The sequence below is a fragment of the Salvelinus namaycush genome, chromosome 2, assembly GCF_016432855.1.
Source record: "Salvelinus namaycush isolate Seneca chromosome 2, SaNama_1.0, whole genome shotgun sequence".
Taxonomy (NCBI): domain Eukaryota; kingdom Metazoa; phylum Chordata; class Actinopteri; order Salmoniformes; family Salmonidae; genus Salvelinus; species Salvelinus namaycush.
Genome location: NC_052308.1, coordinates 55857241 through 55866972, shown reverse-complemented (window position 1 = coordinate 55866972; position 9732 = coordinate 55857241). Strand labels below are relative to the sequence as shown.

General features: G+C 38.0%; 1 long non-coding RNA gene across 1 annotated transcript; it reads left to right on the top strand.

Moving 5' to 3' along the window:
* Positions 1–5491: 5491 nt before the first annotated feature.
* On the top strand, positions 5492–8580 carry LOC120026755. Its single transcript, XR_005473228.1, has 3 exons — positions 5492–6839; positions 8010–8147; positions 8314–8580. It is a non-coding gene; the product is annotated as an uncharacterized LOC120026755 (long non-coding RNA).
* Positions 8581–9732: the final 1152 nt, after the last annotated feature.

Sequence of the window (9732 nt, the reverse complement as noted above, 5' to 3'; positions counted from 1 at the left end):
AGAGTATTTGTATCATTATTTTATTAATGAAAGCATAAAGATGCTAATGAAGAAATACAATACTGTACAATATGTTTTTACATTTGGATATTAAAGCATTTAAAGCATTTTGAAGATATAAGCCACCTGCATTTGTTTATTAGGCTACTGTTCAGTCTGACAAGTAAACATAGCCTACAATAAATACTGTAGTAAACATGGGAAAGTGTCTAATTCCTTACATAAGGGAGAGTTGCCTAGTTAAATAAAGGTTATACTAAGAGCATAACATTTCTGCACCCTAATTTTTGTTTTCTAGTCTAACCAATACCCAACCGGAGATTAAGTGAAAATAAAAATCTCATTAATTTATCAAGACCACGAAACGGTGATAAAATAGTTGTAGGCTTTTGCTTCAAATCCTATTGCTTTTAACTTCAATATGCTCTTTAAATAAACCTCTGGCGCACATATCCCTTTAGCGGGATCATTTTCGTCAACATCCGCTGAATTGTAGAGCACCAAATTCAAATTAAATTATTACAAATATTTAATTTTATGAAATCACAAGTGCAATATACCAAAACACAGCTTAGCTTGTTGTTAATCCACCTGTCGTGACAGATTTTGAAAATAAGCTTTACAGCAAAAGCAAACCAAGCGTTTGTGTGAGGACATCAATCAGTAGACAAAACATTACAAACAGCTAGCAGCAAAGTAGCTTGGTCACGAAAGTCAGAAAAGCAATAAAATGAATCGCTTACCTTTGATCTTCGGATGTTTGCACTCACGAGACTCTCAGTTACACAATAAATGTTTGTTTTGTTCGATAAAGATTATTTTTATATCCAAAAACCTCCATTTGGTTGGCGCGTTTTGTTGAGTAATCCACAGGCTCGTGCAGGTCTTGACGGGCAGACGAAAATTCCAAATAATATCCGTAAAGTTCGTAGAAACATGTCAAACGTTTTTTATAATCAATCCTCAGGTTGTTTTTAACATACATAATCGATAATATTTCAACCGGACGGTTAACTATTCAATACTACAGAGAAAGAAAATGTCAAGCTACATCTCTCGCGCGCAGGAACTAATCAAAGGACACCTGACGCGTTTTGATAAATCTCGCTCATTTTTCAAAATAAAAGCCTGAAACTATGTCTAAAGCCTGGTTACAGCATGAGGAAGCCATTGGAAAAGGAATCTGGTTGATACCCCTTTAAATGGAGGGGCAGGCAATGAAACAGGGATTTTTCCAAATAAAAGGCACTTCCGGGTTGGATTTCCTCAGGTTTTTGGAAACTGTGTTTTCTATCCTAATCTGTAAATTATATGCTTATTCTACGATCTGGGCCTGAGAAATAGTCCGTTTACCTTGGGAACGTTATTTTTCCAAACATAAAAATAGTGCCCCCCAGCTGAAAGAAGTTAACAAACAGATCACTGACCATTTCGAATCCCACCGTACCTTCTCCGCTGTGCATTCCGGTTTCCGAGCTGGTCACGGGTGCACCTCAGCCACGCTCAAGGTACTAAACGATATCATAACCGCCATCGATAAAAGACATTACTGTGCAGCCGCCTTCATTGACCTGGCCAAGGCTTTCGACTCTGTCAATCACTGTATTCTTATCGGCAGACTCAACAGCTTTGGTTTCTCAAATGACTGCCTCGCCTGGTTCACCAACTACTTCTCAGATCGAGTTCAGTGTGTCAAATCGGAGGGCCTGTTGTCCAGACCTCTGGCAGTCTCTATGGGGGTAACACAGGGTTCAATTCTCGGGCCGACTCTTTTCTCTGTATATATCAATGATGCCGCTCTTGCTGCGTGTGATTCCTTGAACCACCTCTACGCAGACGACACCATTCTGTATACATCTGGCCCTTCTTTGGACACTGTGTTAACAAACCTCCAAACGAGCTTCAATACCGTACAATACTCATTCTGTGGCCTCCAATTGCTCTTAAACGCTATAAAACTAAATGCATGCTCTTCAACCGATTGCTGCCTGCACCCGCCCGCCCGCCCGACTAGCATCACTACTCTGGATGGTTCTGACTTAGAATATGTGAACAATTACAAATACCTAGGTGTCTGGCTAGACTGTAAACTCTCCTTCCAGACTCATATTAAGCATCTCCAATCCAAAATGAACTCTAGAATTGGCTTCCTATATCACAACAAAGCCTCCACTCACGCTGCCAAACATACTCTCGTAAAACTGACTATCATACCGATCTTTGACTTCGAAATAGCCTCCAACACTCTGCTCTGCAATCTGGATGCAGTCCATCACAGTGCCATCTGTTTTGTCACCAAAGCCCCATATACCACCCACCACTGCGACCTGTATGCTCTCGTCGGCTGGCCCTCGCTACATATTCGTCGCCAGACCCACTGGTTCCAAGTTATCTATAAGTCTTTGCTCGATAAAGCCCCGCCTTATCTCAGCTCACTGGTCACCATAGCAGCACCCTCCCGTAGCACCTACCTCATCCCCATATTGTGTTTATTTACTTTTGCTCTTTTGTACACCAGTATTTCTACTTGCACATCATCATCTGCACATCTATCACTCCACTGTTAATTTGCTAAATTGGAAATACTTCGCTACTATGGCCTATTTATTTCCTTACCTCCTTACTCCATTTGCACACACTTTATATAGATTTTTCTATTGTGTTATTGACTGTACTTTTGTTTATCCCATGTGTAACTCTGTTGTTTTTTGTTGCACTGCTTTGCTTTATCTTGGCCAGGTCGCAGTTGTAAATGAGAACTTCTTCTCAACATGCCTACATGGATAAATACATGGATAAATAAAGGTGAATCATTTTTTAAATACATTAATTTCTCCCCTCATATAGTTTTTAACATACTAAAACCAATCAGTCAGTTTTAAAAATCATTGTTTCCAAATCATAATTCAAAACCCAAATAATTATCCAACCCAAATTTTTAATGACATTGCTCAGTGATTCACATTGGTTCTATCACTCAAAATTAAAACCCTCAATTTAACATACATCAACACTGGCAGAATGTTCATCCATATTAACATACAATATATTCACCTTTATAATTAACCCAATTAACTCTCTCATCAGGGTTATAATTACAGATCAGTATCTCAATGCATTCTTAGCTGAAATCACTATAAATTCAGCAGTGTAGACCTCCCCCATTAACCTGATACCCCAAATAACAATTTTAGACAAGTCTAAATAAATTACAGGCACAGTTGACCTCCCTTTCCCGGCACTCAATCTTCTGGAATCTTCTTCATTGTCTTCAGATAGCTTCACAGTTCAAAGTGGATGGCCTATGATAATGTCCCAATTTTAATGTCTCACCTGAACCCCACCACAACTCATTATGTCCCGTCCGTTTGCCAACCAATGTACCAGCAATATGAGAGAAGTTTTGGAAAGGATCTCTCTCCATGCTCACTCCACGTGGACTTCTGTTGCACTACTGAAAGAAAAGGCAGTTGTTAACAACTGGATACTGTACACCGGTTGCTGGTTCGGACTCGGGTCTCTCGATAGAAGTGGTGCAGCACAGGGCTGTAGTGAACGCCATTTCTTCAGCCGGTTAGAGGGGGTTGAGGTCCACACCCTGTTTGGTTAAATTTCCTTCCATGCATCTAGATACCATCTGTAGTCACAAGCCATAATCTCGAGAAAGGACAGGTCAAAACAAGAATTCAGTTCAGTGCATCTCTGATTCAGGAAATCCAGACAAGCATTCAAGAAATCCAAACAAATTATCTACTGTACGACAAATTATTACTACTACCAATATTCTTAATGCAAATTTCGAAAACAAATGTCAAAGATAATAACAACACATTCTGTTGATTTTTTTTTTTTTTTTAAACAAAGCAGACCCAATCTGGTGAGATTTATCAAAACAAAACAGAACAAACAACGCAACAATACACTCCTTCATACATCACTCAATACATTTCTATATATCACTCAAGGTGTGTAAACTTCAATTCCCCCCCCCCCCAAAAAAGGTAATTCCCTCATTTTGACACATAATTCACATAGTGACTAATGTGTAAAAACAACACTGCAAATCAAATTCGAATTACTAGCCTTAATAACAAACAAAAAAAACATTTGTACCCATAACTTCATAGTAAAAATAGACTAGAGACAGGACTATCCTTCTCATGGTCCTATTAGTTATAAAACTTCTCCGTAATTATCAGCTTTACAAATTACCTTCTAATCATCATCCAATGTCTCGCAGATTTCTAGCGAGGGTGATCAAACCACACTAGAAAGTCAGGACAGAGGTCAGAGGTCATTCAAACCCTTCAAATAAGTGTTTCTTACTATATTAGATTAATTATGTAAAAACAGTCAAAACATTTCAATTTCCAGGTTCACAGTAAGTTTCTTAAGTACATTTCTTATCAAAATAATTCACGTTTTCAATAAAAAATTCCATGCGTGTGTATGCCCCTTTAAGATATCTCGGCACTAACCTATATTCATAACCAGTAAGTTGTTTGTGTGGTAAACCATATGGCAAAAACAAACAAAAATGGCCAGGCCTTATTTAATTTGGTAACTCCTCTTTACCACTGAATTCAGATACCTTTATACCTATAAAACTGCCGAATTTCACTAACCCCCCCCAAGACCATAGCCTCAGGAAACATTTCAAAGAGAGAGAAAAATGACCACCCCCATTCTCCTGGAAGAGAAAGTGTCTATCTTTAGCATTCACTATACTAATATCATAATCAGCAACCCAAAGGTTTTAACTTCAACAAACATGATAATCATAAGTCCATTGTACTCCCTCAAATCATTAATCGTTTGTTTTAATGTACCCCAACGTTTATGTGCGCTTAATTTAGCATGAAACATGTATCTCGCCACCGAGTCTAACAATTCACTCCCATATCGTATTATATGACTGGTCTCTCTTTTCCATAACCATGTAAAATTATCCTGGTATCGTTACTAGACCAATGTCCAACAACGTATGTAATAGCTGTTTAGCTTTAGATTGTTCCTGTTACCCCTCTAAATGTAATACAGTGTTCCATTAAGTGGAATCGATCCTGTCTAAAATAAACAAACCCAGAGCCCCTTTCCAGTAATCCTATCAGTTTAACCTGTTGCATTAATTTAGTAAAATATAAAACTGTTGTTTAACAAATGTAGAACTTTCAAAAAGTTGGTTTTGTCTTATCAGCTTAATAGTCAATACTTATTGCAATCTATTTTAATTACTGGACATGTAATGGAAACAGATTATAATTTTTGAATACATTAACTTCCTCCTCAAATTCACTGGCGTTACCAAAACTACAAAACCAAGCAACAACAATCAGAAACTGTCAAAGAATGTTTCTCATACCTCTACTTCAAATGTCCCACTGCCTGCTCGCTTTCAACCACAGCTAATCTTTTTTACAATCTCAAGGCTCAATCCCTCTACTCATCATTTAACCTTGTACCTTGTATTACTAAAATATCACATAATTAGGGTGCTATAAAAAAATACTAATAACCTTTTACCATTCACATATTGTCAACACTCATTAAGTTTACATCAATACTCCTTACCAATATCATTGTCACCCATAGTAAGGTTCATAAAATAAAATAAACCTAACCATGATAATTCCCTCCTTACTAGAATACAATGTTTACATTGTAGTCTACCCTAACAAGATTACTCTATACTTTTATACCAACCTCTGCTTCACACTCATTAAACATCTGTTATTTTAAGATTAACTTGTAATGCCCAAATGTATAAAATACATCAGCCAATTCTTAAGGAAAAACACATTTAGGTGGGCACAATACTACAGCCTATTACCACCCAAAACTTAAATCCATTGCTGTTGTAGCCTTGTTTTATCATGATCATGGTCACAGCTTTATCACAATTGCCTATTCTCTATTATTAGAATTCATTAGATTTAGGCAACTGTCTCTTTTGAGTAGGCTACAAGTAAGAAAACAAACACTTGCAATTGTTTACAAGCATATATTCAGTTCATGATTCAAATACGATTCCATTCTCACTAGGTTATTCCAGCAGAGCATTTAGGCCACACAACGTCTTAACTTCGAAATCACCTCGCTATTTATGTTGAATAAATTTGCCTTTCTACATAGTAAAAAAGGGGGTGTAAAAAGTACAGCGTTGACTTATTTTAACCCAGGATGAGTATTTTCAACATTATGAGAAGTCAATGAGCTCTAGTTTCGGGAATTAAATCGGAATGTAAAATGATGCAGTCATTGCAGTGTAAATTCAACTCAATTCAGTGGAATGAAAAAACGCAGCAATCCTCTGCTGTGGTTGATCATTATTTTGACTTGCTTGTCAACGCAATTGCTCCTGCACATCCTCAAATAATCAAGTAAGTAACGTCAACAACTAATAGCAAAGTTTTCACTTTGACATTTACTTTATTATAGAGTAATAGCTTATTGATGTTAATTACGCGCACAATTTTTGTTTCAAGCTTCTGTCTCATCTGTTTGCGAGTCAGCATCGAGCTCCCCTGTGTGGCGGTCGTAGTCTAACTAGCACTAACTAGCTAATGTTAGGTAACTAGCGCTCTGATATGCACTGTTGATGTTATAATTTAGGCATACGTTTTTCCATATTGTTTGAGTTGAAAACTGCCCATTAGCGTGCTCCTATTGTGGATGTAACATGTTCTAGCTCAATGTAACTCGCTAACATTAGCCGTAACCAAACGTCATCATCACAGGGATGCGTGGCAGCCATTTTCATGTTCGTTAACGTTAGCCCGCGAAAGACCGCATTCACGCTGTCAGGTCACAAAGCCCTTGCACACCCCCCATGCTTTTTGGTGAGTAGCTGACAGCTTGGTAGCTAAAATTAATTACACAGCGTTTAGCTAAGAATAGCTAACCATAGATTGTTTTATGGTAATCTTGGTCATGTTAACGCTACGTTTCCGAGCTAGTGTTAGCTAACGTTAACGTTTTCATGTTAAAATGGCTTTTATTAACCGAATAAGTTTGATTATGCAGGCCGTTAGCTAGTTAGCTGTCCTTATCCACATGGACTATTTAATGGTACCTAGCTTGCTAGTGCTTGGCAGGTCTATTTAGCATGCACAACGATTAGCTATCATTATCTGGTGAACATAGCATTATTCAGCTATTAATCAACAAATGTTGTATTGTCGAGTTCAGTTGGTGCCAAAGCTAAGTGCAGCTATGGCTAGTTAACGTCAATGAACACCGTAGCAAACGTCAATCGCTAACATGAGCTAACTAGCTGACTAATGTGAGCCAGCTAGAACCAACATTGCCCAACTTTATCTTTAAGTTGAGCCATGGGTAAATTCTAAATTCACCTCACATGTTAACATAAGCAAGTGCATTTTTAAGATAAATAGCGGCATTATCAGAAGTGAACGGTGAATTTAATGAATGGCATTTAGCTAACCTGTCTGCTTTGCTTTTGTTACAGTTCACAGTCAAAGTTAACTTGCTCCAGGGAATAACTTCATTGGCCACCTCAATTATTATGATAACCCTTATGATTAACTTAGACTCAGCAAATGAAGATAAGTAAAATATTTTTCAGTGGGTTATACTAGACTAGGTCAGTGTGTTAATGCTGCCAGAGCACTGAACAATGTCTCACTCGTCTAACACATCTGTTTCAACTCATGAAGACTGAACTATGTCAGGGAGACGCCTATATTGTCCAGTACTGTGCTGGGTTCAGAGCAAGACTGAGAAACATTGAGTTAGCTGGTTTGATTGCACTAGTGAATATTTGGGATTTCTGTTTAAAACCAGGTATACCCAACATGTTCAATACGTGGCAGAGCAAAAATATGTGAAACTGTCTGAGCTGACATTTGATTCTTTCTTGAAAGAAGGTGCGTGCGTTACCTTAGGTTTGATGGTGCCTTTAGTTAAGTTGTATTTTTCTTCATATTGACACTAGGTAGTTCCCTACTATTTCACCTGGACACACAATTTCTGTGGGGGTTTTTCTTCAGCTTTCATCAAATTCAGCATACCAGAGGCAAGACAGTCTGACATCAAAGTGTATGACCAGTCTCACACAGAAATTGACAGAGGTGTTTGAAGAGATTGCAAAGGAGTCACCTGGCACCTTCTGGATCACGAAGGACTTGGTGGGTCATCACTGTGTGAAATTATTTGTAGTATTTATTAATTCAGACTCTTCACAGTTTAATGTTAAGCTGAAAGTTTGATTAATAGCAAGTATGACACAATTCAAAATACTAAATGTTCACATATTCACCTAGCTTTTACATTTTTTGCTCTCCTATTTTAAAGCCTCTCAATTATCATCGTCATCCTCTGTAAGATCTGATGACACTATAATTCTGAATTTCACTGTGTGTGACCATCATGAAGAAGCAGCCACTGGTGAAGGGAGCCAACCCAAAAGACAGTGCCGGATAAACTGAGGCTAAAGTGGTATTTGGTAGAAACTACTGTTTGGTGTAATCTGTATGTTTGTTTCATATTATGGGATTGGGGAGTGTTCTTGAGCTAATTCTTTTCAATTTTTACTATTAAAAAAATAAAATCTTATAGTTGAATTTACTCACCCAGAGCACCTTCTTTATTTTGCTTTAGAGTTGATTGAAAGAATCCTAACATCAAAACCTGGTGGTGAACGCATCATACAAGAGTATGGAAAAACCAACACTCTGACAGATGCCACCAGAAGGCAGATGATCAACATACTTGCTGCTGAGATGACAGAAACACATGGGTAAAAATGATTTGGGTAACAAGTAAATATTGTCATTATTGTACGCATGAGTAATTGTCTTTATCAGTGGTTGTCCAATGCCGATTGTGTACTCATGGAATTCATATACCTCCCCAAAAATGTCAGGATGATGTATGCACAGGGAATTGTTGCATTGTTTCCTTATCTCGAAGACTCATTTTCAGAAAATGTATATGTAAGTAAAGTAAAAGTATCTCTGGAACATTACGTACTATGATCAAGAGAGTGGGTCTGGATACCTGGCATGTCGATTGAAGACCATACAAAAAAAGCAAATCTCCCAAAGGTAGGTTCACATACATATTATAGGGTAATATAACAATGATGGTGAGGCCACAGCCAACAAGTTCTTGGAGAAGTGGCCAACCACTTTCAAGGGAGAAGTGATGATGGAAAGCCATGGACTTACACCCACCACAGAACTCTTGGAATTTATGCACAATGCTGAGTCAGCTGTTGAAAATGAGAATGGTATGGGCAGAGCAATGTTTTATCTTGCCATTATTGTTTTTGTGCAGGTGCACAATATGCATTTTGGTAGCAATGTAAGTTTGTGACAACTAGTATTGAATGCAAATGTACACTTGACATGGATTTACTGATCAACAGGCTGGGACAGTGACATGGCTGATATCTTGCTGCTGCTACATCTGCTACCACCAGCTGCGCAAGGTCGTAAGAAGCCAGGACAGATGTCTGCATGTCAAGGGGTAGATCAGCTCATAAAATTTCAAAAGGTGTCAAAGTTGTTTAAAATGTGTACACCAGACACCAGAAACAGCTCAAGTTTAATAATCTGTCCCTACCTCAAGCTCCCATGCATAGTGTGAAGTGATCTGATGTTCCTATAACCTTTGAAAGAAGTTAGTCACTAAATGCTCCTACCAATATCTCTTGTTTTAGGTTGGAACCAGTGTGCAGCAGCATCTGGACACATCACCCAAAGCAGTCAG